The sequence below is a fragment of the Prionailurus viverrinus genome, chromosome C2 (assembly GCF_022837055.1).
Source record: "Prionailurus viverrinus isolate Anna chromosome C2, UM_Priviv_1.0, whole genome shotgun sequence".
NCBI lineage: Eukaryota > Metazoa > Chordata > Mammalia > Carnivora > Felidae > Prionailurus > Prionailurus viverrinus.
The window spans coordinates 121,755,207-121,770,401 of record NC_062569.1 but is presented as its reverse complement, the minus strand read 5'-3'; the positions used below and the strand labels follow the sequence as shown (position 1 = coordinate 121,770,401).

The window sequence follows — 15,195 nt, the reverse complement described above, 5'->3', positions numbered from 1 at the left end:
ACTTCTATAAATGAATGCTGCATGTGATTATTAATACCAACAAAGATAAAAATAGAGCATGTTTGTGTAATACATTCTGTTGTTCTTGTTTGTAGTTGTGGTCCTGAAATATTATCCTATGAGAAAGCATGATAGGGTAATATCTTCTCCAAATTTATTTAAAGATTTCACAAAGAAAAAAAAATTAACAGGCAATATGTTCCATTTCAATGTATTATGTAGCTGATTTCTGGGAGAAGCCAGATGCACAGTAATTTCCATTCCTGAGACACTTTCTAACTTGCTGATGATTAGCCCAATCCCACAAGTGCCTTCAAAAAGCTCTTTCTGCTGAGACAGCTATTTGAATTAATGGCTATTTTGTGTATGTTTAGATTTGAAGATAAGAAAACAATCCCTTCATAAATTTTACTGTTTCATAAAAAGTTGAAATATATTGTGCTTTATGAAAAGAGTAATATTTACTTATTTGATTTTAATACTACCTTATGCTCTGTAGATTGTGAAATCTATAATGTAAGGCCCAATTTTCAGAACACAGTTTTAAAATAAGGACTGGGGTATTTTTCTTATTATTGTGACAGTGATGATATAGTAAGAGGATATTACAACTCAATGCAGTCAATTTAATAAGCATTTACTTAGTGAGACCTGAATTTTAGAAGACACAAAATCTTGTAATGGAAATGGTTTAAGATGTATGTGTGAGAGGCAAACATCAGCGTGGACATTGATAAAGATAAGAAATAAGATATTTAGATTTGGGGGAGACTCTAAATGACCTTTGGTACAAGAGTTTCAATGGATTTGTGAACATGTTTCCTAATGGTTAAGAAGCCGTTAGTTTGGAAAGAAATGCAGGTGTAGGTAAGTCTTTTGGTCAGTGGGATAATTCAAAAAGAATAGTTGTCCTAATGCCATCATTCCTTGAACTACAGATAGCCTTTCAGGGCTGAGAAATGAATCAATACTTTATTTGATTGTTTTTTCCCTTTTTATAATGAAAACATACCACTGTGTTTTCTTTCATTTTGCTTATTTCCAGTTCCTCAAACATTGTTAAATTTCTACTGTGTACAAATTGTAGTCTTAGGCACTATGGTGGTACATATAGTTCCTCTTGTTAGAAAAATACTAATTTTAAAAGGTATTTGAGACATAACATCAAAAGTGTAGTGTAAAGAAGACCATGCTCAAAAAAAAAAAAAAAACAGAACATAAAATAATTTCTTACAAGCACCCAGGAGAGGAGAACATCTAGAGAACTCAGTTAAAATCAGATTGGTAAGAGATTTTAATACCATGCTGTAAAAAATGAAGTATATTGTGTGGGCAGTAAGTGTATCATTGGTGGTTGTAATAAACCCTTATTTTTAAGTTTATGAAGAGTATCAAAGATTAGGTAAGTAAAGATAAACATCCTAGACTGCAGTTCTTCACTACTAGGTGGATAAGTTCTACTCAGAACTTTGATGGTTTAAACCAAGGGAAAACAAGTGCTCTGGTGTTGTCTTCAGTAGTAGCCTCAGACAGACTCAGCACGTGGACTTTGAAACGCCCTTACAGAATGCTAAAGCTATAAGTCTCTTATAAGAGAAACATAGCCCTGGCTCCAAGACAGATGACAGGGTACTATTTTTGACATCCCCAAGAGAATGTAGTGGGAGTAGTCTTCTGAACTCCAAGGTGGGAGAAAAGAACCCACAAGGGTTCTCTAGAGAAGATGCTCTATCTTTTTTTTTTTTTTTTTGGCTGGGATAAATCTGGAGACAGTTCCCAGCAGTACTGTGACTAATATTCTTGGAAGGAATCATCTATATATTGATCCAAATAAAGAATATTTATTTTAAGATTGGCATCCAACTACTCTTGGTGCTCCTCAGGAGAAAAAGGGAAAATACGATGGTCCTTATTGGAAATAGAAGCATATGTTATCCAAAACACTTAACAGTCTTTTGTATTATCTAAACCTTGATATAAATCAGGAGTAATTAAAATATAAACAAAATAAAGCGTTTTTTCTTATAATATGCAGCATAACAGTTAACATAGATAACATTTGGAAAGATAAATTCACATTATCAATGAGTATATAAGCTTATTTATAATAGTAATATATGACATATTTAGACATGCCATGTCTACTCTGTACATCCCTCCCCTAGTTATAATGCTGATATTTTCTTGACCAAATGAAAATGGAACACATTACTCTTGTTTCTGTGTGATAAAACATGAATTTCCTCCACAATGGAGCCTCTGAGGATTTGGTAAGAGCAGTTGAAGAGCTGTGAACTGCACTTAAGCATCTTTAAAATAAAAGTCTTTAATAAATGGAAGCCATTTGCTTCCAGCTGCTCTTAAGGACAGCAGCCCTCAAGGGGAGAAAACACAAAAATGAATGGATGCTTAATAAATATTTGTTGAATTGAATTGAGTAAGTAATTGATTATTCTTCAGCCACAGAAGTCATTCTGGAGCTTTTAGGAGGAAGGTGGTATGGCAATTTAGCTTGATCTATGTGGCATTTATTAGAGTGCCTGATAGGTACAAGGTCCTGCTATGGTAAGACAGTATGCATCAGAAGGGATTTGATATGACACAGGCATTAGAATATGGTTGCAGGGACATATTGCTGGCAATAAAGAAGATTTTAAAGAGTATTTTAAACTAGAATAGAAGGAGGTGGCAGTTGCTGACATCTGATAAATCCTTAGATTTGTTATGAATATTATTTTTTTCTCTTTCCCTTTGAGACTGGGAAATGAGACAAATCCACTGAAATTATCATCTTGGAATATCTAGGAAAGAGCTTAAAATTGCCTTCCAGAGCAATTGTGGAATGGTGCGACTGGTCACAAACTAGATTTTGAAAAGAAAATTTACAATACCACACAATCTAAAGTTCAGAGACTAACCAGATAACATTATGACATTAGCAACCCCCACCATTTTTTGTGAAAGAGAATTTTTTATTACTTCTACGTACAGAAAAATCAACAGTGTACACTTAGTCCGGTTTGGTGACCAATTCTTTAGCCTTTGCCTTTTCCAACTTGCCAATGTGAGGCACCAACTTTGGACCCAGAATGTTGCCTCCCAGGTGAAAGTAGATCTCATCATATCTGCCAGTGTCATTGGTCTTGATGGTTTCCACCAGCCTAGCCAGAGCTCCTTTGTCTTCTGAGTTAACCTGTGTGAGGGCAACAGTGGTACAGCCTTCCAGTGGACCAGATGCCCCTGGCCTGTCCTTCTAGATGATAAAACAGTAGGGAACCCTCATTTTACTACCCAAGGCAGACAGGAAGACAACCAGCTCAATGGGATCTACATCATGTGCAATCACTTCCAGCTTAGCCTTCTTATTTTCCACCAAGGTGGTGACAGTATTAACCTCAGCTTGAAGGACAGGCAGTCTCTTAGTGGGGACATCCCCTTTGCCAAGAGTTTTCTTTTCAGCCCAAGCCAACAGTCTCTGCTTGTTCTCTTGCTTTGTCTCTGGTCTGTATTTGTGAGCCAGCTTAAGCATCTGAGTGGCTATTTCGTGGTCCAGGCCTGGGTGAACTGGTTAATCATGGGAGGCACTTTTAGACCTTTATAGAGAATATCCCTTTGCTTCTGAAGCCTGATGTAGTGGGGCCATTTGACAAAGCAGGTGAGGCCCCTTTTGGGCTGAATGTCCTGTCCAGTGCCAAAATTCTTGGGCCTTTTCTCAAACAGAGGACTGACCACCTTCTTCATGACAGCAAGGGCTGGGACCATCTTTTTCTCCTTAGGTTTCTTTCCTTGAAGCATCTCGGATGGCTGGAGGAGAGAGTGCAAACTGCTTTTAAACAATCTTCAATTAAAAACAAATTTCATAATAAGAAAAATCTGTAGAAACATTTTTACCTTCAGGCATGCTCTTTCATTATACTCATCAAAATTTATTTCTTTACGTAGTTGAATGGCTGCCCACAGAAACATTTAGGGCAATGCTTTTCAACCACAGCACAATTAACATTTGGGGCTGGATATTCCTTGTATTGAGGACAGTCTCATTCACCTTAGAATGTTAGCAGTGCCCGTGGCCTGTACACACTGGATGCCAGTATTAGACCCTCCCAGTCCTGACAATCGAAGATGTCTTCAGATACTACCAAATGGCCCCTAAGCGACGCTGACTAGGCTGACTGATAAATTACATGTATGTACTTGTATTTAGTTGTGTGTTTATAGTATAGAGCTAAAATGACAGATAATTTATATGAATATATTTAAGGAAGGTGAGTTTTTTTGCTTTAATATACTTTGAAAAATTGTAATTGTGTTAGTGTTTGTAGAATGGTTACTATATGAGGTGTCTCCTTATGTTCTTGTAAAATAATGCAAGTTCTTTTTATAGTGAACACCAATTAAATGGAAGGCACTGAACTAGAGTCTTTATACACATTATTTAATTCTTAAAAAAAATATGATGGAATGTACATCTCACAGTTAAGGAAACTGATGTTCAGGGTCCTAACCCAGAACCCAAAGTCAGCTCTTCTTATTAAAACATACAGCCTTTCTTTGTAATGAAATTGCATGGTTTAGGAAGTGGGAAGAAAAATTCTATCATATCTATGTTTTGTAGGCCACCAAGATAATATTTAACCTACTATTGTTTTAAAGATTGCCCAATAGTTAGAGACTTTCTATTCACTGAAATTTTAAAACAATGTAATATCAATTATTTTTCCAAAAATACTTTTTATGTTTTTTTTGAGAGTTCTCCCAATAATACAACTCAGATACAAAATAGAAATGTCCCATCATAAGTTTTAGGAACCTCTTTACTAAAACTATATTAAATTTGTTATTTGAAGGAAAATATTGGATTATTTTATTCATTTGTAATTTTGTTTCTTTGTCATTTAGTAAATGCTTAACTTGCTGATTTATGAACCTGCTCTTGCCTGAAAGAGCCAAGGTAAATTGCAATTGGCAGTTCTGTAAAGGAGCCTAAATTATTTTCTTTCATGAGTAATATGAAAAATTGAAGTGTAATTGATGTTCATTAAAAACTAATGTGGATTTTTGAAGTGCATAAATAGAAACTCTTGTCTAAAAAATATAGTAGTTGAAAAAAGTAATTTCAGTGGATTTTTAAAAAGCATAAACATATTCCTTCATCAGATCTCTGCAGACCTTTAAGCTTTGTTATAGTATTTTATAGCTATATAAAGTAATTGTCATATTTCATTGAAATAACATACACTTTTAAAAAATATTTTAACATATCTGATTTGTGAAGCATCCCTAGTGTATCAGCGTTTAATCGGTGGTATTTTTCTCTTACAAGTACATAAAACAGCAACGTGAGTTACAATTGATGTTTAGATTCAATAACTTATAAAATTTAATGAGATATATCAAAACATGTCAATGCTTAAAATTTTGATCCTAGAAATATTAATTCATATGTTAAATAATTTAGTTAATGACATTAAGTGCTAATTATAATTTCTATTGGATATGATTTAATTTCTATAGCAGAAGCCTATGAAAGACACATATCTGTAAAATATTTTCAGCATAACTTTTCTTTGCTGTCATATTTTAACAAATTATTTGTTGTTTTTGTCTAAATACTATATGCATGAACAAACCATTTTGATAGCTGATAAACCTCTTCAGAAATACATATTTAAGTAACCACATAATTACTATATATCAACGAGATAAGTTTATCAGTTCCAGTTGTGGATTTTGACTCATTGTAAGTACACAAAATATATTTTTTAAAATATGAGAATGATAATTTTATGAAGATATGATTATTTATGTATTTGCTCAGGATATTTTCTGTTGATTGTTTTCTATAGTATAGGTACAGGGATTTATTATACTGTTATATAGTTCATATAGTTAGACATTTTATTTTCAGAATATCTGAAATTCAATATGTGTATTTCTTTTTTTCATATTTGTTTGCTCATAAAAATATCCTGTACATGTCAATCAGTGTAACCTAGTTTGAGCAGAAATATTATTGTAGGATTACATTTGGTTATCTGTCTTTTTCTAAGCATGAAAAGCCCTTGATATAATATCTTTTAAGCAAGCATTTTAAAAATGAAGAGCAAATAGGCAAGGGTTTTGAAGTTTGAATCTGTTGACGCAGAAAGTTAGCTATTAATATTACATATATTCAAACTAATCACAATTTATGGAATTAACTGTAAGTGAAACCATGTAGAATGGCATTTCATGCTTTTGGTTTTTTGTGACTTGAAAGGGAGTTGTTTTCCTCTGACAGATTACAGAGGATTTGGTATCAACTTTCCATATCTCAAATTTAGGTTGCAGGTTTTTTTTCTTTTCTTTTCTTTTTCTAAGTGACAAGTGGAAGGAGTCCAAACCTTGAATAAGTAATTTTGCATACCCGATAATCAAAAGTTAAAGTGAATCAGGGATTTGAAATAATTATTTAGGTAATTTAAGTTCCAATCAGTAGCTCATTTTGATAGAAAAATCTATTATGCTTATCAGGAGGACACATTAAATAATTGATATGCACTTATGTTCTGAAGTAAACAGTGTACAAAACTTGTTAGATACTACTTTGCCTGTCCTCCAGAAGCTTACTATTTTAACAGAAAATGCATGGATGTGCATAGGCACAGATAACTCTGAATAAATAAAGTAAAAGATGGTCCTTTTAAAATGATAAACATTTATTTTCTATTAATTTCTGTGAGTCAGGCATCTAGGCAAGATTTAGCTGGGACCTCTGGTTGAAAGGCTCTCCCAAAGCTGTATAATCAAGGTGTAGGTTAGGGTAGCAGTCATCTCAAGGCTCAAATGAGGTCCATGTCCAAGCTCACTGTGTCACTTGACTGTTGACACAGGTCCTGTTGACACAGGTCCTCCATGACTATTGTCCAGAGATTCAATTCTCTATTGGGCAGTTCACACATGACAGCTGGTTTCCCTCAGCAAAAGCAAAAGAGAGCCAGAGAGAGTGAGCAAGACAAAAGGCAGAATATTTTGTAACCTAATCCTGGAAGTGACATCCTATTATTTTATACATTGTATTCTTTAGAAATCAGTCTCTAGGTCCCAACCACCCTCAAAAACAGAGGAATATTCAAAGACAAGGAACACTAAGGGTCATTTTAGAAGCTGTCTGCCACAGAGTCCTCAGTAGGATGTCTGTTCTCTTCTAAAGCTGAAGTTTTTATTTTCTTTATGTGATTATGTACTTTTTTCCCTTAAAAAATATCTCTTGTTTTCTTTCGCCACATCTTTTTTTCTAACTTCTGTGAAGTTTTGTAACTACTCTTTTCAATCATCTTAAACCAGAAACCTAATAGGCGCATGCACCTGTTGAAATTGACACTCTTTGCCTTACCCAATGTGTTGTATTTGAATGCCTTGGCTGTATTGGGTTTGGACTTAAAATGAATTAAGGAAATTACAAGTGAAATTTGCCCGTAAAATTATATTATTCCCTAAACTCACACAAAATCAATGCCTGAAGAAATTTAAAAGGTGATAATTTTGAGTAGGGCATTTTTAAAGAAGGCAGAGAAAAGAAGTGGTAGGAGAGTATTGAGCAAATTAATGTACATCAAATCTGAATCATTGAATGTAACAAGGGAATGTGTCCTCTTATGTGCTGCCATCTTCAACTTGTAGAATGCAGTGATTATTATTTCTTACTAACTTCCATAAGTTTTAATTTCCCCTGATGAACTAGGATTTATTGTTCTCATAAAGTTTTCTTAATAAATGCAATGAGATTGGTAACTGCGCCAATTAATTAGTCAAGTACATATAAAATCCCTAGTGTTTATTTTATTTGATCTTTAAAAGAGTCAAAATACAGATATGTAAAAAGATAAAATGTGTAGTGACTATTTTTTTTATTTCAAATTTTACTTTTAATTTTTTTTTTCAACGTTTATTTATTTTTGGGACAGAGAGAGACAGAGCATGAACGGGGGAGGGGCAGAGAGAGAGGGAGACACAGAATCGGAAACAGGCTCCAGGCTCTGAGCCATCAGTCCAGAGCCTGACGCGGGGCTCGAACTCACAGACCGCGAGATCGTGACCTGGCTGAAGTCGGACGCTTAACCGACTGTGCCACCCAGGCGCCCCTCAAATTTTACTTTTAGAAAACAGAATTGTATAGGTTATTGTGCTTTGTTATCAGTATAGGTAAATGATATTTTATGGGCAAACACATATATAAACAAATAGAAGTCCTTAGAACAGATACTGGCCAGGAAGCTAACAATTATCATTGTAAAATTAATAGCTACGTAAAGTTACATCCTTTTAGGGTTACCTATTACTTTCTTTTCATATAACCTAATGCAAAATCTTGCTCTGTATCACATTTTCTTTTATTCGTATACGTTTAGATAGCTCATACCTTTTTTTTTTGAGTCATTCATCAACAGTGATATATTTGTGATATATACAATCTAAGTAGATTGTAGTTTAATTACATCATAGCATCTGATAACAAAGCAATGGCTCTAAGGGTGCCTCAGAGGCTCAGTAGGTTAAGTAGTCGACTCTCCATTTCTGCTCAGGTCATGATCTCAAGCCTCCTGAGACTGAGCCCCGTGTTGGTCTCTGCACTGACAGCATAGTGAGTGCTTGGGATTCTCCCTCTCCCTCTCTCTGCCCCCTTTCTGCTTGTGTTCTCTCTCTTTCTCTCTCTCAAAATAAATAAATAAACATTAAAAAAATCAATGGCTCTGAATAAAGGCACAATAAGGGCAGAGACTTTGTCAGTTTTACACTCCACTACATATCCAAATAGCTGTTGAATGAATGGGTGAATGAATAAATGAATGTATAAATATGTTACATGACTAATTGAGGTATAAGGCATACTAAATTCAGAAAACCTAAATGATTAACTTTTCCCAAATCCTCGTCAGCAGAGATACTGTTTTCTTAATTTTTGGAGCAGTTTATTTTAACTAACAGAAAACTTGTGACTTCTGGAAGGCCTCCATATGCAGATTCATGCTATGGAAGAGCTGCTCTGTACAGAGAATAACACAAAGAAACTATATTTCACTAACTACACAAAACACATCTAACTTTGTTGTCACAATGTCTCATAAACTCAATTGTTCATGTGAAATGTAATTTTACTTGTAAAATGATATATTTATTGACAACTTATAATAAATCATTCATACTAAGAGAAAAATACATCACATTGTCGAGCATAAGAGCAGAAATTAGAGGCCCATCAAATCAACTTCAGGGTATACTAGATGGCACAATTATGATACACAAAATTGAATCTTCAAGATCTGAAGTAGTACTTTGCTGGGAAATTCTAATGCTTCTTGCTCAACTTTTAAACAAAAGAATTGAATTTTAAAATTCAATTATTTGGTAAAAACAGCACTCATCTTCCCGTTATTCTCAGTAGTGTATTTCTATGTGTCCTGTTGACATTGAAATCATTTGGGAAATACCAACTTGTTGTTGTTGTTGTTGTTGTTGTTGTTGTTGTTGTTGTTGTTCTCCTTAGGCGTTCACAAGCACTTATCTTCCTTAGTCCTCCCTGAGAGAAGACACTGAGTACGTGGCATGTGCTAAATGCCTTGTTACATGCCATGTGGGCTGCCAAGAAGTGCAGGAGTAGGAAGGAACCCCAAAGAGATTTCAAGTGGGAATGCAGATAGAGAGTTTCAGAATAAGTGTGTACCTGTTTCAGAAAGTGAACAAGTAGAGACTGGTGTAAAATGGGAAAAGGTGGAAATATTTGTGAAGGAAATGGGAAGTTATGGTTTTTACCATGCACTTCTCATGCTGATATCACTGACGTGGAGCAAGAGAAGAGGAGGAGAGAAAAGTGGGGCTAGCATGGAACCATAGGATTTAACTTATTATAGGTTCATGTTGTAGAACAGACAGTTAAGACAGGTCTTTTTTTAAGGACTGTAAAAAGACCAAATTTGACTTAGATGTGTAAGACAACAGAGAACAATTACAAGTTATTTTAAGATGAAAGCAGCATTTAAAGAACACAGTCTGGCAGGATAATGAATGATGGATTGTAGGCAGTAAATTAAGAGATAGAGAAACTATATGGAGAAAGGGAGACGCTGCAGCCTTTCATGGTCAAAGTAAGGAGGGTTTGAGGTTCTGGAAATAATGACAGTGTAAATAAGGAAGTATGGCTATACTTCTAAGAAACTTGATATGGCAAACAGGTATTAAAATACAAGAGATGAGATATATTCTGTAGGATTCACAGGATTTTGTAAATTAGTTGTAGGACTCCAATTTTTTGAACTGAATAGTTAGAAGGAGGATGATATCAAGGGTATGATAGCTCCTTTTCCTCATTTCAATGTCTACTTTAATGCTGAGGTGATAGATTTTGAGCAGTGACCATATTCATAATAATCGGCAAAGTTTAGCATGGATAACTCACTGTTTTTAACGAAGAATTTTACTTTTCTCCAAAATCTGCTTCTCTTTACATGATAGAATGTCCTGATATCTCATTCACCTTGTTTCAGGGTATGAACTTACCATGATTCCCATTATTCCTACATTTCCCTCAAACACTAGTATCCCTGCTCCACAACCCTCCATCCAATTGCTACTTTCCTTGTTAGGACCCTTACTCTTTCTAACCCAGGCTGCTACAGTCGCTCAGACTTCTTTCCTCACTTCCAGTCTTTTCCCACTACAGTGCATTCTCCAATTACTGTGATGTATCTTCCTACATCACAGATCTGATTATGTCATGCCCAGCTTACAAAATTTGTCACCTTCTTGTCCATAGAATAATTCCCAGTTCCCTAGGGACAGAAAATATCTTCTTATCATCTCATACATTCAACAAATGCATCCACTGAACACCTTAAAATGTGCCACACACTAGCTATGAAAGCTCTGGAAAGCAAAAGTTGACATTGTCCCTGCCCCTGTGGAACCTAAAATACAGTGGAGGACACAGATACTAATCAAATAATTACACCAAAAACGTAAAATTGCAGCTGTATGAAGTACTGTTGAGAAGTTTGTGAAATTGGGACTTTACCCCAGTAGGGAAGTCAGAGAAGAATCTCTGTAGAAGTATTTCAGGAACTAACATCTGGAGCATAGGTTGGTTGGCAAAAGAAGAAAGTACTAGGTTTATCATAACATAGGCTCCTAGAGACAAGAGCACCTGTAAAGTCCTGTTGCATGCAGAAATATGCCAGGTGGGAGGGACTTCAACATTTTCACTGAGTCTGGACCAGAGAGATTTATGGAGCAGAATCTCACAAAATAAGGCTCAAGAGAAGAGAATGGAATACCAAAGGTTTATAGACTAGTGAGTTTATTCTGAACCATTGGGAAACGAATGAGACACTTTATGTAAGAGGGTGGCATGATCAGAAATGCATTTAGAAAAGAACACGTATGGTGGGTTTGCAGGGAATGATCAATCTGGGCAAAGCCAATAGGCAAATGGGTGTTTGCTAGGACAATGTGATGACAGTGGTGAATTTAAAGATTTAAAAAGAAAGAAGTTTTTGTCTGATGACCGAAATACAATACATGCCTATGTCTGACTATCGTGTTGATGAAGGAACAATATAAACAGTAGACATAAGAATTAAAAAAATAAGGAGACAAAATGAAATGACTTGGAAGCTAGAATGTCATAGAGGCTGTGGCAGAAAGAAATCTATGTCTGTTACGGCGCATTTGGAATCCTCATGCATGAGAAACATCATGCTTGCTACCTAGGAATCCATTCTCTCAGCAGCTTTGTGATACAGTTTAAGAAGCTATGCAATCCCAGCTTTCCAGGAGGCACTATATTGTATTTTCATGAAGTTTCATCTGAGAACTACCTGCATTGCTATCATCAAATGTAAATAAAAATATCTCAAGGACAGAGGCAGACCCCTGATTCTGCATTTTTAACAAGTCCTGCTAGTCTTCTTGATGGAATCTAAACTTTCAGAAACAGTGGGAAACATACTAGAGCATGGATTTAGTGTTAAAAGTACTCAAAGTGTGGCACGTATCACAAATGCACATGCTGAAAACATTGGAAAACCTTTGTGCAGATAAATTTGGAAGGTAAATCTTAGTTGCATAGTTAGGCTGATGGCATTGTAAAAGTCACTTAATTTCTGTGGATTCCAGTTGAAGAGATTTGTGTTTTGGCTTTTCCAAGTCTCCTGCCTCTCATTAATCAAAATGATGTCCCCTATCTGTCTCAGTTTCTTGCCCCACCTTTATGAGAAGCTTTGGGGAATCTAGTCTCTTTGAGTCCCAAAGGGTCTGGCTTGAGAATGGTAAAACTCTGTGTCCTCCACCTAAGGTCCAAACTAACTTGTGGGATACTGAAACAGTGGTGGCCTTCTGTAACTCTCAGCAGACTGCTGATCTGTAATGTTGGAAGTGCTTAAACTAGGTTTGATGCATGAAGCATTAAGAGGAAGGAGATTGTCTTCCTCTATTGTATTCAAATTATTTTAAATTTTGCAAATGGTTAAATCCCACCCAGGAGTTTTTAGCCATTTCATCATAAAAAGAGGTAATGGATTTTTGACAATATAAATAAGCCACAACAACCAGAAACACAAGCGCACACACACACACACACACACACACACATATCTATACATACACACACATTTTGTAACTGATTGGAAAACTGTCAGTCCTTAGAGCTGAGTTAAAAGTATCTAATTATTGTAAAAATACTACTTGCAATCGGGGCACCTGGGTGGCTCAGTCGGTTAAGCGTCTGACTTCGGCTCAGGTCGTGATCTCTCAGTGCAGTTTGGGAGTTCAAGCCCCGAATCAGGCTCTACGCTGACAGCTCAGAGCCTGGAGCCTGCTTTGGATTCTGTCCATCTCTCTCTGCTCCTCCCCTACTTGTGCTCTGTCTCTCTGTCTCTCTTTCAAAAATAAATAAATATTAAAAAAATAAAAAAAATACTGCTTGCAGTCTATAGCAAAGTAAGCTATACATTTACATATATGTGCTAAAAAATCAGTGACAAGTGTATGCCTGCCTAAAACTCTTAGGCTTATAACAAGTCAGATTTATTTTTGTTTTTGATAACAGCAGAAAATGTTTTTTTAAAAAAGGTTAAATATTGGTTTATCACATGACAGTGAGCTATTTAATAATTGATAAAAAATGTAATGGGGTATGAAAACAATTGTCATTTTAAACAGGACTCTTTCAATATCTGAAGTATAATGAGGGATACAATAATTTTTATTTTCAAAATTAATAAAAATTTCACCCAAATAATCTTGAATACTATTGTTCCCTGGATAAAAATTCAATCTGAAACTGACAATTACACACATGGCAAATCTTTATACTGGGTTAGAGTGTCCCCAGCAGGTGGTTTACTTATGATTAATGATTTACAGTTCTTGAATATTCAGATTGGTAAATGTGCTGGTGCTTTTTAATTGCCAAACTCTTATTACCCCAGCTTGCCTTATGACAGCTTGCCTTCATTTTAAACATGTTGTTTTTGAACATGATTTAAAATGGGTGCCAAAGTATGAGGTGTCTTCATGCCTTGACTGCTATGGGCAAACACACTGTACATGCTTTTTTTTCTGTGTTGACAAAAATAAATTATAATTTTCTGATAGCTTGTTCAGTATATTCAGATTTTAAAATGACAGTGACTACTAGTTTTCTGTATCTCTTCCATCATAGTTTGTCATGAGTTACAACTCAAAGCATAATCAAATACTTATTTTATTATAATTTATAAGATGCTTATATTTTAAAATTGTAACTCATCAGGGGACTAGTTCAACTTTAATAATATTTGGCAAAATTGAGAACATATAGAAGACTTATAAAGAGCTTTACAGATATAACATGATTTATCCTAGAAAAGATAAAATAAAGCAGTGTATTGATTTTTATTTTGAAGTACATGAAGGCTTGTTTTGGTTGATAATAGACATGAAAATGCACAGGAAAACTCAGTGTGTGGAAAAAACCCTATTCTTAGAAGACCTTGACACCTATTAATTATCATCTGGAAAAAGTCATTTAAACATCTCTAAGTTTTTGTTCACTAATCTGTACACGGAAGCTAAAAATACTGCCTTAATTATATCAAAGGTATTTTTTGAGAATCAGATGATTCAATTTCCTGCTAAATTTTGTGGGCATGATGTAGGCAAGGACCATCTTGCTTTAATTCCTTTGTAGGTAATAGGTACTTCAGTGTTTGCTAATGAATGAATGACTCAAATTAGATGGTAAATAAAAGTAAATTACAAATAGTTTTTAAAGCATTGTGTGACTTTAAGTAAAGAAGGAAATCTTTTTTTCAAGTTTACTTATTTATTTTTGGAAGACGGGGGCGGGGTGGAGGGAATGTGCAGGGGAGGGGCAGAGAGAGAGGGAGAGAGAGAATCCCTAGCCTGATGCCAGACTCAAATCCATGAACTGTGAGATCATAACCTGAGCTGGACGAAATCAAGAGTTGGATACTCAACCAACTGAGCCACCCAGGTGCCCCTAGTAGGAAATCTTAATGGGCCTAGGGTAAACCTTTTTCTATGTTTTAGGACAACCATTGGCAGTTGTTAATTATGGAAACTCTCATACTCATAATAACTTGGTAAGAACTCTTTTGTTTCTTTTTGTTTTCAATCTTGAAGAAAAAAAATCAAATATATTGTGTTCTTATTTTACACATTGCACATATATTTACTGAGTTACTGGAAGAAAGAAAAACAACAACATGAATTTGGTCTCATGGACTTCTGTCCAGTTAAAGGTTAAAGAACACAAAACAATGTTAAATACATGGTTTTATAATAACAGTTGTGATCAATGCAGTGTACAATGGAGGTTTAACAAGTTGACTTAACCCCACAGCCTGCAAAGTGGAAAGCAATGTACCAGGAATATTATAAGTGGTTGTAGCCAAGAAAAATTTATTTTAGCATATAATTTGTGCCACTCTGTTTGGCACTAGGGATAAATGTAAGTAAGTAAGATAGACAGGTTGAGACAAACTTATGCCTATATATTATCTTCATTTTCTAGCTGAGGAAATAAAAGCTCCAAGAGATTCCGTTTCTTGTCTAAAAACATACAGATAGTTTATTAACTGGGCACTCCCACCCAAATACGTTTGACTCTACCATGCTGTTTCCTCTAATTCATTTAGACACTGAGTTGGGAAGTATTAT

At 35.1% G+C, this 15,195-nt stretch overlaps 1 pseudogene; it reads right to left on the bottom strand.

Annotated features, from left to right (window-relative positions):
• Positions 1 to 3,010: 3,010 nt before the first annotated feature.
• LOC125174519 (60S ribosomal protein L7a-like) lies at positions 3,011 to 3,816 on the bottom strand (annotated as a pseudogene).
• Between the last annotated feature and the right edge of the window lie 11,379 nt (positions 3,817 to 15,195).